The sequence below is a fragment of the Silurus meridionalis genome, chromosome 11, assembly GCF_014805685.1.
Source record: "Silurus meridionalis isolate SWU-2019-XX chromosome 11, ASM1480568v1, whole genome shotgun sequence".
NCBI classification, from domain to species: Eukaryota; Metazoa; Chordata; class Actinopteri; order Siluriformes; family Siluridae; genus Silurus; species Silurus meridionalis.
Window position 1 is genome coordinate 10,494,781 of NC_060894.1, and position 21,871 is coordinate 10,516,651.

Here is a 21,871-nt window from a genome sequence, read left to right on the forward strand (position 1 = left end):
AAATTAACTAAATAGCTGAAAAAAAAACCTTCAACAAGTTCAAAAGGTTTTGTATTTCACAGAGGAAATGTGGGGATCTGTGTTCATTTAGCTGCAAGAGTATAAGTGAGGTCAGGTGCTGGTGTTAAACGAGGAGGCCTGGAGCACTCATCCATTTCTTTTTAATACTAAATGGTGTTCGGTGGGATTGATATCGGGGCTTTGTGCAGGCCAGTAGGGTTCTTCCATTCAATCTCACTTTATGCAATGGGGCATTGTGAAACTGGGACAGCAAAGGAAATCCCTACATCATACAAAGGCATACAATACAGTCGCATGCTTCCAACTGTGGCAAAAGTTTGACACAGCTCAGATTGTATTGTTTTTTCTCACAGTGGTTGTAAAAAGACAAGTGATTCTGCAATTAATCTGGCATTTTGTCTCAATTTGAATCCTTGAGCTCCTTGATTTAAAAAATGTCCTTGTAGGCAAAATGGTTTTGTCCCTACCTCCCACAGACAAATGAAGACTTCTCTTGAACTGATTTCAAGGAGCAATGGTGAATTAAAAGAAAAATATTTAGATGTGTGTCAACTAACAAGATATTAGATATGTTACAGATTCAGTATCTCACATAAACCCCACATTGTTTTACAGATATAAAAAAAAAAACCTAATTAATCTGTAAAAAATATTAACAGTCTGCTACAATGATTTAGGACCGCAGTTTGCATGAACAGTTCGGTATTTAAGACTGTATCACTAAACAGTACACCTCAACAATGATGGAACTATAATACATGGACATGTAGTGCCACCCAGATGAGGATGGATTCCCTTGAGACTGGTTCTTATAAAGTTTTCTTCCTTATACCATCTCAGGGAGTTTTTAGCTTGACACTGTCAGCACTGGCTTGCTCATTAGGGATACATTTGTAAGGAACAAATTTATAGACACTAAACATATACATTCAATAATAATTGAATCGAATCTGTGTTGTTTACACTTAAACGATGTATGTCAAGTCAAATTGGATTTGGTTACCAATGTAAATTCTTAGACACAACGTGGATACACAGTGTGGATACTGGTTCATCTCATGGTTTCTTTTTGGTACCATGTTGTGTTGAGCAACCTCTGCTTACTTATTAGGTATCTAAATACACATACGTTTGGTAACATGTAACTTTAAAATACCACTGCTCGCATTCACCCCCCCCAGGTATTTACAGATGTCTTACAATTTTAGAATTCCTCCCTAAACTATTTAGCTACCTAACCATGTTGACTAAATATGAAAGAATGAGTAAGCATATTGTTTATTTGTTGCATAATGCACTGACTGTGCTATAAATGGTGCTGAAACACCATTTATATGTCTCATTTTTATGTCAGCCTCATATAATCTATAATTAAATTAGAGATTCAGCATTTGCAATTCCAGTATATCTTGGCCTAATATACCTTACATATAAATTTACAAAGCCTAAAGACTACACTCATTTAGTGGTTTTTTTTTTAAGTAAAATGTGCCACGAGGATATATTTGCACCTTTATTTTTAAATATTATACTGTGATACATTAGGGGCAAAAGCAGTATTTTTCATTTCAAGCACTTGATGGCAGCAAAGAACCATATTAGCCTGGCTGTGTGTGTGTGTGTGTGTGTGTGTGTGTGTGTGTGTGTGTGTGTGTGTGTGTGTGTGTGTGTGTGTGTGACTACTAGATACATTCAAGTAAATTGTTAAACCTGTTTTATCCCGGTTTCCTCGTGTTGCTTTTCAGCTTTTTTTTTTTTTTAAATTTCTTTCATAATAGTTGAATAGTTAAATGTTTTTTGCTTAGACTTAATGTTTCAAAAATATTCTTGCTATTTGTCACTGCATGGGTACGTTTCAAAAGAAGGTTTTTACTCTACTGCAGTTGTTTTCAATTGGTAAACCACCTCATCTGTTGTAAAAACTCATTCACTGATTGGCCTTTGCAAAGTATGTGTGATGTAATCTGACCAGTTATGTAGCCGAGGAGCATAAAAAAGATAAGGGCATTTCATAATCTTGCAGATAACATCAATGATGATGCATTTACCCATATTAAACATACTGAAGAATTAAGAAGTGTCAGTTTTGCAAGCACAGGTGCAAGCAATAAATGTTTCATTAACTTGTAAACTTTTCCTTCCAATTACATATTGGCCTCTACCTTCCAGTCAAGAAAAGTGGAAATGATCTATGCCATTCATCTATCCCATTCCACTTCATGTCCTGTAATAAGCACAACCCAGATCCACTATAATGCATAATATTTAATACAAACACCGGAGGCCCTCCTCTACGTTATGAGCATGTGCAGAAATTTTCTTTGCCAAGGAACATCTGTCAGGCATCACGCCCTTCCTCTGCGCCCAGAGAGGCACAGGGCTGTCACTCCTCTTTCTAATGGCAATTCGTCGGTGGAGATGAATGGAGCAGGCCCTTCTCTGTGTCAACTCAAAGCACCCTGCGTGCTCCCTGAGGTATCTGCCATCACTCGCTTATCAGCTGTTACCCCAGCAACGGCTACCTGCCCTGTCACAGACTGAGGGAGCACTTGTCTTTCTGCAGGATTAATAGGCCTGGAGGATTGCAGGGTTTAACTTTCACTTTGCAGTCGAGCGCAGTGTATTAGACTATGCCATGAGTGTATAGCTTGCCTTGCAGCTGCTTTGCTAATGCCAGGGTTGAATTACAGTAGACGTTTTCACTGCAGAGCCGATGCTCTGCATTTGGTATCATATTAAAGCATTTGAATGTCATAATCAGGTTGTGTTGGCTCAGTGGTTGGTGGTTTTGAGGTATTGATCAGAACATAAGGGTCTGGTTTTCCAGGCCAACATTAAAGCTTTAAACAAAAAGAACTTTTATGTTGATTCCACATTAATTCTGCAATTTTATTCAAGACTGATAATAATCTATATGCAGCAACACAGGTATTGAAATTTTTTTAAATAAAAACAAAAACAAAACATTAACAGACATTGAACATTCCACTGAGCACACGTGTTTGGATTGTATCCTGTCTCGATGCTAATTCGCTTTGTAAAAGTGCATTATTATGTGCTTGATAATGAAACTCTCAGACATTATATCACAATTTGAATTATTGATTTATTTTAATTTAAATGGTTCACGTCTTTAATGCTCTACAAGGATTATGCACCAGAATATCAAACACTGAAAAGTATGTTTCATATGCACTTATGTGAACAAACTCCTCATACACACAATTACAAGTTACACACAATCACAAATCAGTAAAGCAAGATGAAAAGCATCAGATTCAGTGGCATGCGTGTCACTGTGTAATTGTCTGGCAAAGCTGTCAATGATAAGCTGTATGACTCTACAGTCTGAGCTAGAAAGAAGTCAACTGGTGCACTTGGTTCCACAAAAGACCCAAAATTCAATCACCTTGATTTATTAATTAACAGCAAATAATCAGATGACTGATCAGATAAAACCTAACATTGTTTGAAAGACAACAGAAGGCATTGCCAGTTCATTTACAATACCACATTCATACTATACAGCATGTATGTAGTAACATATTTGAGTGTTGAGTGGGAATAGGAAACTGAAAGTGTGAAGGTAAAATAAAAATTCATGTTACAAATATGGTCAATTCCAAAAACCTTTGTCGGTGCTTGTCGGCACTGTTTACACCCAGTAACACTGCAAATCAATACACACCTCCTCTGAGTAATTACTGTTATCATACGATAAAACATTTTTCTTCTGATGGACATTGTCTCTTCCAGGAAGACTTTGCCCACATACACAGGTCAAGAAGGCTTACTGAAAAGTTTTATGAGGATGAAACTTATGTAAAGCATATGCTCCAATTTTCACAGTTACCAGATCTCCCAAATGAAGATTTGGACTTTGGAGCGGATTGTTAAACAGCATAGTTATCAAAACACAAACTGAGTGAATATAATGTCTTTAAAAATAACTCTAATTTCTCCAGTAAAGTTCTTAAAGCATGTAAGTGCACAGATGCTACTCTAGTGGCCTTGCTAGGACACTTTGTTTCTTTTCCCTTAATATGTTACCCATCTCCATTATTCTCTACACTGCAAAATGCAAAGGTGTTGAGTCAGACTTTTTTCTTCTTGCTTAAATTATTGTAGTGCATTACCTACCAGCATCCCCATAAATATGATATTCAGTCTACAGCTTGTTCACGTTGCAGACAGACGTCCTTCACACACCAGACAGAGAATATTACACCCGATTTAGCATTGCTGCACATTCAAAACTTTACACAGGCTTTTAAGGGTTTTTAAAAATAATTTGAATGTATTCTATAGACTATTATTCGTTTACCTTCACTTTCCAGCTGCTTTGGATGCAGTGGGTGTGAAGCATGAATGCCTATTCCAGACCATGACAGGGCCACTCAATTCAATTGAATTCATTTTTATTTGTATAGTTCTTTTAACAATAGACATTGTCTCAAAAAGGCTTTACACAAATAATGTGTTAAGAAGAACTAATAATAACAATATTCAAAAAGTGTAAGTTGTCCCTAATGAGCACACCACTGTGTAGCATATCTTCTCCTTTTAACAACAGTCTGTATAGGTGTGGGAATGGAGGAGAGCAGTTGCTGGAGTTTTGGGAGAGGAATGAAACAGGATACAGAATTCTAACCAAAACAGAATTCTAGCTGCTCATTAGTTCTGGGTCTTCTGTTCATATTTTTTTGTCTGATGATGCACCAAATTTCGATTATTTTAACCACAGAACAGTTTTCTATTTTGCCTCAGTCTATTTTAAATGAGCTTTGATCCAGAGAAGATGGTGGAATTTCTGGATCATGTTTCTGTGACCTGCCTGATAGAGCTTTAACCTACATTTGTGGATGGCACAGCAAACTGTGTTCAAAAACAATGATTTCTGGAGGTGTTTCTGAGCCCATGCTACCATTTACATTACAGAATCATTTATGTTTTTAATGCAGTGTCACCTGAGGGCCTAAAGATCAGAGGCATCCAAAATTGATTTTTGCTCTTGTCCCTTGTGCACAGAGATTTCTTCAGATTTTTAGAATCTTTTAATGATATTATGTACAGAAGATGATGAGATATTCAAAGTCTTTGTAATTTATTTCTTTATTTTTTTATTCTGAAATTGTTCCAAAATTTGTAGACACAGTTTTTCACAGATTGGTGAACCTCTGCCTATTCTTACATCTGAGAGACTCTGCCTCTCTAAGATACTCTTTTTATACCCAGTCATGTGACCTGTTGCCAATTAACTTAATTAGTTGCAAACTGTTCAACATTTTGAAATTGTAAAACTTGTAACATTTACTTTTCCAGCCTTTTTTTGCCCCGTCCCAACTTTTTAAAATGTGTTGTGGCCATCAAATTCAATAATACCTTATTATAGAATGGTGCATTATCTCAGTTTAAACATTTCATATATTTTCTATGTTATATTGTGAATGATAATATGGCTTTATAAAATTTGCAAATCAATGCACTATGGATATTTTACACAGCATCCCAACTTTTTTGGAATTAGGGTTGTTAAAACCACTATACATAATGCAAAAAATAAAATGAAACTCTTTTGTTCTGTGTCTACTTAAATGATACCAAAGCCAGGAATACTGGCAGATAATCTATTGTCTTGAATAGCTTGCTTTCAAAAATGAAACGCTGTCCATGTGGCGCATAGCTTTGTGGTCAATAGAATGGCTGGCTCCAGAAAAAATGGCCAACACAGATTCCGGCGAGCTTTGAGCCATGGCATGCATCCCAGGCTTAATTAACATTGTCACATGAATGATTTGGATCTGGAAAACAAGCATGCAGCATGAAGTGTGGACAGCAGAAAGGGGGCACAGAGGGAAATATTGGTGGAATAATCGTGCTTGGCAGCTCTGAGGCCCTTAATTCTGTGCAGTGGAGCTTCTACGTGCCCCAGTGATTAAATAAAAAAGTTAGTTCTTTGTGTCTTTGTTGGCCCTGTCATTGTTTTAAGGCATTTGTGATACATATTTTGTTTATAGTCTGATAAGAGACCATAAATATAAAAAATTTAAATCCAGTAACACTGGATATTTATTAATTAGAGAATTGATTGTTGAGAGACTTGAGTGCAAAACTGTTTGTAGCGTTTGTAAAATACAAAATTGTTCCATCCAGGATGGATTTTTAGCATTTTTTCTGAGTAGGAGATACTTTGTTCTGATCAAACAGACGAGCTCCTGTAGCTCAAACTGCTGAATAAGTTAATGGTGCTAATGCTCGATGGGTCAGAACTGTTTTGGCAGCAAAAGGGGGACCAACACAATATTAGGCAGGTGGTCATAAAGTTATGCCTGGTTGATGGTCATAATGTTATCCTTGGTCGGTGTTTATATGTTTATAACTCTAGGACTCTCAATGATAAAAACATTTAATCGTGATTAATCACATATTTTATCTCGATTAATCGCATTGTCATGTGTTAACTCGTTATTTATTCCACATTTCTATCTGTTATAAATGTACCTAAATGAATAATTTTCAAGTCTTTAATACTCCAATCAACATGAGCAGGGACAAATATGGATGCTTTATGCAAATGTATGTTTATTATTAGTGAAACCAGACTCAATATAGAGCAGAAAGACAAAATATTCTTGTAAAGGTTTTAAATTAATTATAGTGTTTTAAAATAGTCAATCAACAAAACAACAAATTGAACTTTATGATATGTTTAATTGCCAGATGTGTGCATCATGGCAGATTTTGGTGCTTGATTTGAGACTTAGTGCATCAATAAAACAAATGTGTAGTAATGAAAAATGGGCTAACTATACATGAACATGGGTTTTACTAGTGCAAGTTGTGAATAAATGTGTGTTGCATTGAAAGTTTTAATTTGCCTCTTTTATATTTATTTATGAAGAATTTTAATAAAAAGGGTCAAACAGAAATGCATGCTGCATTATTCACGCGGTGATAAAATTAGTGGCATTAAAATTTATTTATTCACGATATTAATGCGTTAATTTATATATATATATATATATATATATATATATATATATATATATATATATATATTGCTTGAGATGAATCATATATACACACAGCTAAAATAAGCAAAAGAGGAAGAAACGCAGAAAATGTTACTTCTAGCTACTGGGTGTACATTAAGTAGAAGATAAAAGTTCATCAATATTATATTTGTACACCAACATGCTTCACAAACTAGGATGCATACTCTCAACAATGGCTATTAAGATTAAACTGTAAACTGTAAACTGTAAAGGTCCTGCTAGTACAGGCTATACCAGTTTTAATTATCCAAGTAAAAACACCCTGCATTAATAAAATTAATATATAATCATTTATTTAGTCAATTCTTCCAGGAAATAGATTCACTGACACCCCACCTACGCCCCACACCTCCACCACAGGAATGTGGGGAATTGTATAGGATATAAAAGTGTCACCATTGGTTGCCAGATGTTGCTGGGAAGAAACCCTCTTGGCTAAATTATTTCAGGTAGTACTAAGGACTGATTCCGACTAATTCTTTTATTAGCAGGTTTACCACTATATTTAAGAATTCCTGGACACTGGACTGATTTTTACTCTTTAAGTCACATCTTTTAGTATATTTTTTCTCTGCTATTGCTCAAGTGGTTTACCATGCAGGAATACTGCAAATTCTCACATGATATTCCCAGAAAGAAGACACGAATATATATGTTTTTCACAATGCTCATAGTTTTTTATATCAGTATTGTTTTCCATGTTCTACTCTGACCATAACAGCACTTACAAAACATCAAAAAACTTGAAACAGGAAGTAGCATGAAGTGCTAGGAGGAGATAGCTTCCACTCAGAGGATATCCTGCACATGTGGACATCTGGACAGTGGACAGTTGACCAACTTGTTGCATTTAGTACATGGCCTGATTTATTGTTTTTTTTTCCACTTGTCCCTCTTCCAACCTGCTGGTTATCATTTAGCTCACTGTGTTCCTTCATGCTATGATGAAAAAGCCATTATGTCTGCCACTCAAAGCCTGTCATACTTCAGCACAGCATGTGCCACAATTAATTTTCCCTCATGACTATCTTCTGTGCTACTATTAATATTCTGTCAAGTCACCCCCCAATGTGTAGATTTTACCAGTGGCAGATGATCAAATTGTGCTCAGAATGTATTTGATTCCCCATCAGTGACATGCAGAAGGTGTCAGAATTGAGACTTAGAGGACAGATGTTATAGGTGCCAACATGTGCAGTGCGTGTAATAGGAACAAAAAAGTAAAATATAAGACTAACCAGTGCTAGTTCCACAGGACTTTCAATTTAGGGCATGTTGCAGGAATTTGATTGGGGTCATGACTGAACACAAGCCTAAATCATGGATTCTTAACTCTTTGCAGTAAGAAAAGCCTTAAAAATTTTTTAGAAACTTAACATTTAAATATCAGTAACCCCATCACCTGATTATTTGCATACTTTTTTGTTTTCTAAATCCTTTTCTCCCCTAATGCTTCTATTAAAGAAATGGTTTTCACCACAGTTTAAAGTAATGGAGCAACAAACCTGAAGTTTGCTTTGATCTTAATAAAACTTCACTTTGATCAAATTTACTTTGATCTTAGTAAACTTTGATCAAATGTGAGCTTAAATTAAGTGCAATAACCAAAACTATAAAAAAACACACACAGAAACCTATCAATCAATCATTAAGTAAATAAAGATAGACAGATGCTGGCATCAGAGTAATCAGGTTCAGGCCCAGATCTTTTCACCTAAAATACCATCTGTCTGAACTCTATTCAACCCTGATATGTCCCTTATGGCTTACTGATGCTTTACTGATATATATATATATATATATATATATATATATATATATATATATATATATATATATATAATTATTATTATTTTACTGCCACTTTATATACGAGTGACACTTTCTCTTACCAAGGACCGTGTACACCGAACTACATTTCTAAAACAATGTTTGCCAGTAATGCATTAGTTTTAAACAGCATAGTTTTCCGGCCTGTTTGTGTTAACCTGCAGTTGCAGTACTTGGCCACAGGGTGTCTCACTTCTCCACACACCGGCAGGATGCGCATCAACACGCGGTCTCGAAAGACAAATTAGAACGAAAAAAAAAAAGGTAGAGAAGCAAGTTGTTGTTTTTTGTTTATTTGTTTTACAGCACTTGGAGCGACTATTTTCAATGTGTGCCACGGAACAGATTGCCAAAGGTAAACGAATGTGAAAGCAAATAAGTAAATAAATAAAATATAACACTGTAAACACGTGCTTTATTGACATGGTGGAGTTCAATTCAATTCAATTCATTTTTATTTGTATAGCGCTTTTTACAATGAACATTGTCTCAAAGCAGCTTTACACAGATAATGTGATGATTAAACGTAAATATGTTCTTTGTAAGTAAGTTTGTCCCTGATGAGCAACTGTGGCAAGGAAAAACTCCCCGAGATGGCATAAGGAAGAAACCTTGAGAGGAACCAGACTCAAGAGGGAACCCATCCTCATCTGGGTTGCACCAAATGTCCATTTGAAGCAGATATACAAAGTTGCGGGGTACAGTGATGACGATCAGAAGCAAACTGCACTCCCGAGTCAGAGTCAGCAGACCGCTGACACCAACTACAGTCCAATCCGTCCTCAAAAGCACCTGTTCTACTCCGGAATTACATGGAACCACCCAAGGTGTTGATGAGAGACCGTCCCAAGCTGCACAGAAGTGTGAAGATCCACGGAGGGAGAGGGGCAGGAACAGTGGTCACTGGAACCTCAGGAGCATGTTTAACTCGACCGAGAGAGAGAGAGAGAGAGAGAGAGAGAGAGAGAGAGAGAGAGAAGGATATGGATTATTAAGTGTCCCTATTGGTGTATGAAAGTTAATGTCACTGTGCAGTTTGGACTCCAGCAAGACTCGCTATGGCAGCATAACTAAAAGGGAGAACCAGAAGGTAACACAGACATGAGGGATCTCTGGGATAAGAGACGACCCACCACACCACCGTCAACAAACCCGAGTGAACGTGTGAATGTGAGGGGACGACAGCATACAAATATACCAGTTCACCAAACACTCTATATCCATGTTCCCTCCAGATCTGAGCCTTTACCTAAGAAAAATCTACTGATAAAAGGCTTGACTAAATAAATAAGTTTTCAACCTCGACTTGAACACTGAGACTGTGTCCGAGTCCCGAACACTGGTTGGAAGGCTGTTCCATAACTGTGGGGCTTTATAAGAGAAAGATCTGCCCCCTGCTGTAGTCTTCATTATTTGAGGAACCAACAGATAGCCAGCACCTTTTGATCTAAGTAGGCGTGGAGGATCATACTGGTACAGAAGTTCACTCAGATACTGTGGTGCGAGACCGTTAAGTGCTTTATACGTCAGTAGTAATATTTTATAATCAATGCGAGATTTGACTGGGAGCAGTGTAGACTGATTAAAACAGGGGTGATGTGGTCGTATTTCCTAGATCTAGTGAGGACCCTTGCTGCTGCATTCTGGACTAACTGAAGCTTATTTATGCACTTACTCGCACACCCAGACAGTAAAGCGTTACAGTAGTTTAATCTAGAAGTAACAAAAGTATGAACTAGTTTTTCTGCACTCTCTAACGACATTCATATTCATATAGTTCAACCCACTCCAGTGCCATGTTACTCCAGTGCCATGTTCAAGAGTTAAAAAGTCATGCAGTTTAACTGAAAAAAGTGCACTTTTCAGAACAAATGGTTGTTTTAAGAGATGCACTCAAAGCATTAAGCAAATCTATGCTTTTTTTTTTTCAGTTTCACCCCAGTGAAACTGAAGTCAAACCAAAATCGAAATGAGCCAAAACTTGATTAGTAGGTGATTTTATTATTTTGGTTCCATTAATTTGTATGCAAACCTGAAATAAAATTAATTCTATACACAGGTGTAGTGTTATAGCACATTCATCATGTCACCAGCTTAGCCTAACTGCACTTGTCTTTGTTATATAATTGTAAATACTTGCAATTGTAATGCCTTTTCCATGTCAGCTACCCGTTACAGTGTATAAAACGAAGTACAACAATGTTTAAGTGTCCCACAACATTCAGCTCTGTTCCCTGCATGTGTTAAGAAAGAATTGGAATATAAAGGAGGTCACATTATCTACATTTCCTGAAGATCATGGAAAGCAGAAAAATGTGTTTTCTCATTCTTTTGAACTTCATGCTCAGTGATATTAACTGATTAACTGTCTTACAAATGTGTATCAGTCAAATTATCTTTAAAAAAAATTTCCCTAAACATTAGTTTGAATGCTCGTTAATGAGTTTGTGTAGCAATATGTCAGCAACATTCACGCCGGGGGAAATATTTGGAATGCATTTAACATGAAGTTGCATTGTTTTCATTGTCTGAGTGAAAATCATTTCCTTACTTCTAATTTCCTATTTTTTTTATAATATAATAGTTAAGACTGACATGGTCACTTAAATGTGCAAAAAATACAGTCCCCTCTGAAAAATATTGAAGCGTAAACCCCATTTTTTATCAATTTTTTTGCTATACATCGACAAAAGACGCTTTCGTGTTTGATAGACAGAAGATGATCCTGAGATGAGAGATCAGATTTTCAGCTTACATTTTCTAGATATTTACATCTTTATTTACCTGCCATTAGTATTAGACCTAAAACGATGTGGTTTGTTTCCTGGGATAGCTTTATTCATTTTGATGTTTAGATGCATGATTTGCAGCAATCACTGTTGAAAAATGATCACTTCTTTGAAAAAGTGTGCCCAATGGCGTGGTTAAATGAAGACTGTGATGCTTTGCTTCAGAATGCATCATCATTTCATCTCCATAATTATAGTTACTGTCAGGTAGGGCACGGCAAGCCCTTTGGGATATGAGTTTATAAAATTTATATTTTTACCCTTTTGTGTCACTCCCTGTTTGCATTTCTATCTCTTTCTCTGTTTTTAGTGGCTTTCCTCAGCCCCTTTTCCTACCTTTCATGAGTGACGCACACCCCATCCATCTGAGTTTATTATAGTCCTCAATACGCACGGCTCGTCTCAAATGAGACGCATCTATCTTGTGTCATTTGGTCCTTCCTCCTGTCAGAGTGGGGAAATAGAAATCACTGGATCTCAGAATATTAGATGAAATTTCCTATTGCACTTTTGCCTTGAACTTTTTTCCTTTTTTTCTGGTTCAGATTGTCCTGTATCTCCCCTTCCCTGGCACTGTTAATGGAAATAGATCATGCAGATATGCAGTTAGTTTATCTTGGAAACATGCTGGAACATATCGAACTGCATGACACAGAGTGCAAGACTGGAGTTGCCCAAAATCTCAGGTTGATATAAGAAAAAGGGGCTTGGTTTTTCCTCTAAATTTACAGTTTTCTTTGAATTCCTTTTAGTGTTATTCTTGTAGAGAAAATAATTCATAAAAAAAAAATCCTTAAAAAGTAATAGAAGCCTGAAAAAGGCACATAGTGCAAAACTAAAGACACAAAATTCAGACCTTGAACGCATCTTACTGTTCGGTTCCATTTGCAATAAATGTCCATTTTATCCTGCAACATTTCTTTACGTTCAGTAGACCATGTTGGCCTCCATCTCTAAAAGGGTAGCAGCTATAAAAGATGAATAAGTTGCAGCAGAACCCTCCACTGAGTGATTTGCACACCATTTGCAGTGTGTTTGAGTGTTAAATACAATATCCTAAAACAGTGTATTTTTAGTGTGCAGAACAGTTGGCCAGAAGGCAGCTCTCAGCAGAACACAGCCCTTTGGGCCTCTTTTTCCAGCCTTTCATGTGATGACTGGCGGGGTGAAAAAGTCTTTGGCAGTGCATTTGTAGGCATTAGGGCATGTGTTTCCCACAGCCAGCCAGCAACGAAATATTTCACCCAGCAGGAAGTCAGCGCCCTGGTCACACACCCTTTATTGACTACTTTGATAAATGGTGCATGAGATTTCTTTGAACTGCTGTAAAATATCTGAATTAATAAAATTCATGTAAAAATTAAAAGACCTGGCATGTTTTATATAAAAACTTTGAGGCATGCTGTTTTAGGACAGTAATCAATGACTGATCAAAGCAAATCCAAATCCTATGATCACTTATGGAACTTCCTAGCAACGGCAAACCATTTTTAAAAATCTGTTATCAGCCTTGGATTATGTGGAGCACCCACCATCCAGTTTCTTGTGAATTAGTTGTTACTATAGAAACAATGACGTATGAAAACGAGCACAGTTGTGAATACATTTGAAAATGTATGTAAACATTTTTTTGTATAGCTTTTTACCAGGTTGAAAGAATGTGATTTAATCAGCCTGAGCCAACAACCTGATCAAACACAGGGGAAAAAAACAAAACATGTCCACTATTTCAGTTTAAGGAGCGTATTGGAGAGATTAATAATATTAGCATGCAGTCTGGAACTGCTGGCTGGCAGTGGCACTTGAATCAACTTTAACAAGTTGGTACAACCCTTAACCCTTCTCCTTCTGTTTTTGCAAAAAAAGAGAAATTTTTTATTATTTTTGCCCATGTTTTGGTGGCATCATTAATAGAGTTAAGTGACTAGCTGAATTTACGTTAATTAATTACATTACGTTCACCGAAGCTCAAGATTCTGTCATTTTAGTTTGAAAGCTAAGGTTAGTGTCGCTCTGAAAATCAAGGATTAGGAGTGTTTCAAACACATCTGATGTACATCCAGATTACTGTTTAAAGGGTTAACACTATACTCTGTATTCAACTCTTGTTTTTAACTTTCAAAACTTTTAGGTAATTAAGGACCCAGTTTCACAAACTTAGTTTGTTTGCCCAAGTGTGCTGGCTTGTTTGTCTTAAAAAGCTAGCTAAAAAAAAATTCTGTCAAATTAGCACTGAAAAATCACTTACATGTTTTTTGATATGCCAGTAATCAAAATTGTCATGTTTTAATACTAATAAAAATAGCATGAAATTTAGCCTGCAGAACATAAATGACAAAACACCTCTGGTTTATCAGATGGCGTGAATTAAATTTACCTCAGAAATTGAGACATGACTGATATGGTAATATGGGTGATCAAAGTGATTGTTTTCCTCCATAAAAACTACTCATTGATAAAGATAAAATAAATCGTTTGTAATTGAAGAGGTGAGTGGGGTGTTTGCTCGAGAAAGACTTTTAGCTCCAAACGAATATCAGCAGGCTAAGATCCTTTGAAATGTGTGTGTGTGTGTGTGTGTGTGTGTGAGAGAGAGAAAGAGAGAGAGAGAGAGAGAGAGAGAGAAGATGACAGTGTTATTAATAACTCATGAAATTTATCATGTAAATATAATCATTTTAAATAAATAAAATTAGAATGGTTACCGGTAAAATAATGAAATAAAGCATATTATTATTGAACATGAAATAAATGTGAGCTGGGAAGGCCTTCTGAATAGGCTGTGAGTCTATAGGGTAATAAAAGCTGCTATAAAGACTGATTGTGTCTTACTCATATTTATTAATTGTTTTATTTATTTACTTATTTTTTATTGCTTGTTAAATTGAATGCAAACCAAGTCTACAGTATTTGTTGCATAGAAAATAGCTGGCACGAGTTTAGGACCACTGGCAGGACTGTCTGCATCTATACTCTTTATAAATAGTTGCATTTGAATTATTTAGACTTTTAACTGCAGAATCAATTTGTTTTTTACTGATCTGCATGGATCTGCCTGTTTCTTCTGTAAAATTCTGTATCTGTAGATGCTTTTTGAAGAAATTGTTAATGCAGTGTTAATGAAAGCTATTTGATGTAAATGATGAAGGTGTACATTATCCATTTTGCTTGTAAGAAATTAAATTTCTTTTTTAGGGTCTATGTTATATATCTAATGATGCAGCAGGTGTTCCGGCTGATGTTCTGATCCTTAATGGCTTATGTGCTTGATAGGCCTGTTCTTGGCATTCATCACAGTTCTCTCTCTTTCTCTCAGTAAATATGAACCGGTTACAAATGCACTTACTTTGCTCTTTTAAAATCTCCAAAAATAAGCCAGTGGAATCAGAGCAGCTTTCCGCAACGCAACTGGCTGTGATATAAATCGGCATGTCTAGACGATGATTATTCGACCGGGCCCTAAAAACAGAAAATCAATCGAGATCTAAGGGATTTATAATGGACCAATTACTGCTTGTAAGTTTGTCAATGCTGTGTCTCAGAGGACAGATGCTAAAGGCCACTTGGATGCATCCTTTGCTGCTTGCCTTTCTTTATCTACACCTTTTCAGTCTGCTTAGATGGGTGGTAACAGCTGTGCACTAAAGGAAAGAGCTATTCATTTTGTTCTGTGCTGCATAATTAATGTCTCCTGAAGTACTTATAAAAGTAAATATTTTTTTGAAGTATTTATGTATTGCTTGAATGATGTTAGATTTGCAAAGTAAAACAAATCACAAAATTATTGCCACCCCTTTAATATTTCAAATAGGTATCTTTGTGTTTCTAATTGCTTTTTTATCCTGTAGACTTATATATATAATATATATACAGTATATATATATATAGGACACAGGACGCTAACTGATGTGACGAGCTGCGTGGATAGAGCAAAAACAACCAACTTGCCTGTGATTTTTGGTGAGCGACGTCAGATCCCGATATATTGTTCGTAACCGGGCAAAATTTTGATGAACTGCGATTCGTAACCTGAATTATGCGTATGCCGGGGCGTTCGTAACCCGAGGTTCCACTGTATATATATATATATATATATATATATATATATATATATATATATATATATATATAAAACAAACAACATATATTTGCCATCCATTTGCCAAACCCCGATTGAATACAATACACGAAAGTTACTGTGACAAAAAAACATTTAATTTTACACATTTAAACATTAAACTCCATTTAATAATTACAATAAAAAAAAATATTAAAGATAAAAATATATAAAAACATGTACACCAAGAGGTATACAAATGTTGCCCCTCATTACTGAGCCATTTGCACTATATGGACAAAAATGTAGGAAAATGTTCCACTAGATTTTAGTTTGTGTTTATGGAGATTTGTGCTCATACATCCACAAACGCATTATTAAAGTACCTGTACTAATGTTGCGTGAGGAGGCCTAAGGTGTCAGTGTTTCAGTTCATTCCATCGGTGTAGAATTGAGGTCAGAGCTCTGTAGCATGTCATTCATCCCATGTCTTCATTCATCCCATGTCTTCATTGACCTGGCTTTGTGCTAAGGGGCATTGTCATGCTAGAACAGGTTTGGATCTTGAAGGGCAAATGTAATGCTACTGCAACCAAAGATCCTTTACAATTGTGAGCATCCAAATTTGTGCAACCAGTTTGGGGAAGAACCACGTATTACAGGAAAATGTGTGTGTCTCTGTGCTTTTGTCCATATATTGCACATGAATATGGAATTATTAGAGGTACAGTATGTAGCATATATTATAATATCAAATTGAACTGTGACTGTAACATCCTGCCACATAGAACAGTAGATGGTGTTATACTGTAGCTCTTATATAGTCAATAACAATTTCACAGTTATAGTTATATAAACATTATATCATTTTTATGGATGATTTTTTGAGGAATGTGCTTAATCCTAACACAAACATTTCTCATTTCTATCAAGTTTTACAGAGCTGTGTGAACTCTTTAGTTAAATTATGAGAGCTATCATCACATACAGACTTGGTCTAAACTACTTTTTGAGAAGGGACGTGAAGTTACTTTGACAGAACTTTAATAGGGGACGTTCTGGAACAGGCGAAAGTCACCATAATGTTCTATCTATAATCTCTTAACTAATGCCGTTTGAATTCTTAGCGACTTCATTAGTCATTTGTGGTGAGGCGTTTTCTTCACATTAGGCTCCTGATTACCTCCCATCCTTCATCAGCTTTGCTTTCCGTTGCAAGCTGCAGATGAAAAATGTGTTAATATTGAAAGACATAAATCAAAGCTCGTCGAGCAGGTGCCCACCTTTGACCAGACAAGCCGATAGATGGATAGATACCTTCTGTCTCATACACATTGTTCTTTAATAAAGCATTAATTTAGAGGTAAAGATTGGATGTTAAAATCAAGGCAACCAACACTGTGAACTCAATATACAATAAACTCTACTCATGTAATGCTAAAATGTTGTTGAAATCCTTTGTCACCTGTTATTTACAGGAAATCAGCTTCTTTTTTTCATAACCCTTGTGACTGCTATATCGTTATCCCTATTAGTTTTATTGAGTTGTTTTCTAAAATCTTATTCACTAAAGAGATTGATAATCCTGACAATTACTGAAATATCTCTGGAATGAGAGCATCTCTTCAAACGCTTCGTCTCTCCCCTGAGTGCTGTAGATCGAACACAACACAGTCGGGGGTTTTGCGTGCGATCACCTGCAATGGGAGACAAATTTAATAAGCGAACGTTAAGAGTCTTCGCTTTAAAGGCATTATTCGGAGGTGGGGGTGGTCCAAACAGATGGGTTGATAAATTCACTGCTGAGCACACTTCCTTACTCCTTTTCTCCCCTTTCAAGATTGCATTCATCAATTATTGCACCTCGTATGAGAGCAGCTCATCTCAGCATGCTGCAGTGTTGTCAGAGTGCAGCAGTGTGTTAACAGGAAAAAAACCCCACTGTCCATATGGATAAAAAAAGAAATAATCTGGGAGATGTTGTCGATCTGGTTCAACCAATAGGATTAGGAATAAAATAGGAAGTATGCTTTATGATATATATATGATATATATATATATATATATATATATATATATATATATATATATATATAAAACAGCTCAGCTTTGACTGTAGTGTAACCTACAAGATCAGTCAAAGGTTTCTGTTAAAGCTCTTGTTTATATATGTAATTGTTTCTATAGCAACAGCCAGGGGTAATATGGGAGAGGGGATCTCTATCATTTGGGTTATGTAAGTAATAATAACATACTAAACCAAATGGTATTTTTTCCTCAATACTAGCAAATACAAACTTGTATGATTATTGATAAGTTATCACCAATGTGTTTTTAATGCCACTCGAGGGCATGAATCGATTTTATGAGAAGTTTTTATGTGTTATTAGGCCCATTGTAAAGCAGAGTGCCTTAATCCCTCTTTATTTTGCTAAACAATGGACAAAGTTTAGGCCTTTCTATACAATACAATGGCTTAAGTGTCAAGTGAAGTTTTATTAACTTTTGAATGCAGATTTTTACAACCTAATATACAGTGGGTCAAATACGTATTTCATACACTGCCGATTTTTCAAGTTTTCCCACTTAAAAGGACGGAGAGATCTGTAATTTTCATCGTAGGTACACCTTAACTCTGGGAGACAGAATAAAATAAATAATCCAGAAAAAAAAAATCCAAAAAATCATATTGTATGATTTTTAAATAACTAATTTTAATGCATAAAATAAGTATATGATCACCTATCAACCAGCAAGAATTCTGTCTCTTAAATACCTGTTAGTTGGTTTTTAAGAAGCCCTCCTATCCTCCACTCATTACCTCTATGGGCAAGACGAAAGAGCTGTCTAAGGACACTAGGGACATAATTGTAGACCTGCACAAGGCTGGGATGGGCTACAGGACAATAGGCAAACAGCTTGGTGAGAAGGCAACAACTGTTGGCGCAATTATTCGAAAATTCAAGATGACTGTCAATCTCCCTCGGACTGGGGCTCCATGCAAGATTTTGCCTCGTGGAGTATCAATGATCCTGAGAAAGGTGAGGATCAGCCTAGAACTACACAGAAGGACCTAGTCAATGACCTGGAGATAGCTGGGACTACAGTCTCAACAGTTACCATGAATAACACACTACACCATCATGGAAAAAATCCTGCAGCACGCGCAAGGTCCCCCTGCTCAAGCCTGCACATGTCCAGGCCCGTCTGAAGTTTGCCAAAGACCATCTGGATGATCCAAAGGAGGCATGGGAGAAGGTCATGTGGTCAGATGAGACCAAAATAGAACTTTATGGTATAAACTCCACTTGCCATGTTTGGAGGAAGCAGAAGGATGAGTACAATCCCAAGAACATCATCCCAACCGTGAAGCATGGGGGTGAAAGCATCATGCTTTGGAGGTGCATATTTCTGCAAAGGAGACAGGACGACTGCACCGTATTTTGGGGAGGATGGATGGGGCCATGTATCGTGAGATTTTGGGCAACAACCTCCATCCCTCAGTAAGAGCATTAATGATGGGTAGTGGCTCGGTCTTCCAGCATGACAATGACCCCAAACACACAGCCAGGGCAACTAAGTAGTGGTTCTGTAAGAAGCATTTCAAGGTCCTGGAGTGGCCGAGCCAGTCTCCAGAATTTAACCCAATAGAAAATATATGGAGAGAGTTGAAATGCCGAAACTTATTTGACCCACTGTATGTGTTGTATCAATGAAGACACTTTATAACATTAAACATAAGACCGTTCATTTGGGGTTACTATAGACTTTCTGTATAGAAAAAAAAATTGATCTGGAGAAAGATTGATTGTTGAAATTATTTTAAAGTTTCACTATACCAACATTTGGAGCGTCCATGGCACAGGGTACACTGACCTGTACAGGTGTTCCACTGCATTAGTCAACACTTAATCAGCTCCACAGATCTAGACATACTGACAACCTACAAAGAAGAACATAAAACACAACCTTAAATCAAAACTGAACTTTTATGCCATGTTAGTTCATGCCCATGGACATATTGTGTATTATTCAGTCTCGTTGACTGAAAGAACACTGTTCTTTTGTTGTTGTGTATCATGTTTCATGTCTACTTCTAAATGTTCTATTGTCCTTTTCATTTAAAAATGTAACTGCACAGATTATATATATATATATATATATATATATATATATATATATATATATATATATATATATATATATTTCAGATGCTCTTTTACTAGAATATAATACGTGAAAGGGGAAAAAAGCAATGTACCTGAAAAAAGAGAAAAATAAAATTGTATATTGACCATGTGTAAAGGTTTAGAAAGAAGTTGCAGTGAAAATAGTCTACAAGAGAAATCAAGGTCATGCTTTATGTTAAACTGTAATATCGATCTTAAGGGTATTGGAACTGATTTAACTGCAGATATTTTCCCGTTGTTCCACTTCTAATAATGTCTGTAGACTTTGAAAATAGTCTAATAATAATAATATCTTAACATTCCCTTTATTATCAATTACATAATCAGAAAAATTCTCATTATGTAAGTTAAAATATAAAATATTGTCACTACAATGCATAACCAAGAATTCATAAATCATTGAGAACATATTGGATAATCCCATGAACTGTAAAAACTGTGATGATTGAAGATACAGCATGTCATGTTTGTCATGTTCAAACATTTCATGTTTTTGGAATATTGCTGAAAAACCATAATGATAGTGGAAATAATGCTGAGAACTCTGATAGCATGATGCAAGCAGGCATTTCTTATATTCACCACTTCCAGCGTGGTTTAAGGTTGCGATTGCACAGTGATTGCATTTCAGTTTATCACTACAACAGCGCATGAGTGAAAGTGAGATACAGTGCCACAGGGAATTGCATTAGTTTCTGACCGAAAGTCAGCAGGAAATTTTCAAAAAGCAATGAGCCCCTGATTTATTAATTGTTTTCTCTCTGCTATGGATACAAGTGCAATGCAATAAAGGTTGTGCTTTTCAGTGTGGTATATTGTCTTCATATCACAAATACACAATACTATCTGTGTATCATATATCTTTTTTGACAATTCAGCCTGCATTGGGTATCTTGTAGCAGAGGGTAATAGTTCATATTCACCATGGCGAGTGTGGGAGGGATCACACACAATTTTGTTGGCTTGCCTGAGAATTGATTGCTCACATAAGGATGGGTTTTTTCTTTCCCATGACATTCATGGTAATTTGCATCAGTCAGGGTAGATTTGAATTTAACTGTGCTGTCAGATTACAACAGAATTTGATATTCCATTACAAATAATCATGCTGGCAAAATGGAAAGTTACTTTGTGGTTTGTGGATAAGAATTATGTGTGGTAATAATGGTGCAGGATGAGAGTTAGTTTGTCCATATTAATATATTTGTTTTGCACACAGCAGGGTATCTGTAACCTTGCTCATGTGTGTATTTTAAGACTTTTTTTATGTGGCCAAACTGATCAACCATAACAAAAAAAAAACACCTTCCTAATATTGTTTAGTTCTCCCATGAAGGAGTGTGCTTGGTCAAAGTTTCGGTGATACATCCACATAAATGGCCAGAGCATTACTTTACCTAACCTTTTTGACATGGTGCAGCCTGGTTTCATGTGTTACCCAGGTTAATAAAGCACATGCATCTGACCCATTTACATTATTTTAAAGATAATGTGATTCTTTAGACCAGGCCTTCTTCCATTTATCTACGGTCTAGTTTTGATGCTCTTTTGGTCACATTCCAACTGTAGATGAGTTAACAGGGGTCTGCATAGGGCTGTGCATCCGCAAGAATCTGGCAATACGATACGTATCATGATTCAGGGGGTTGTAATACGATATGTTGCGATACATTGCGATACTGTAATCAAGGTGATATATTGGAATATTTCTTATTTTAGGAATAAGATATAAATTTATAAAAGCTGTCATTAAGAACATACCACTATATGCAAACCATAGGAAAATAAAATTATTTAACCAGAACACAGTGGGATCAGCATTTGCATTAATTTTTATCTAAAATTACATGTTGCTATGTTGTTTCTGTGCTTTTTAATACTATTTTAACATATTCCTACCTGGAAAAGTTATAAGAAGTTATACCCATA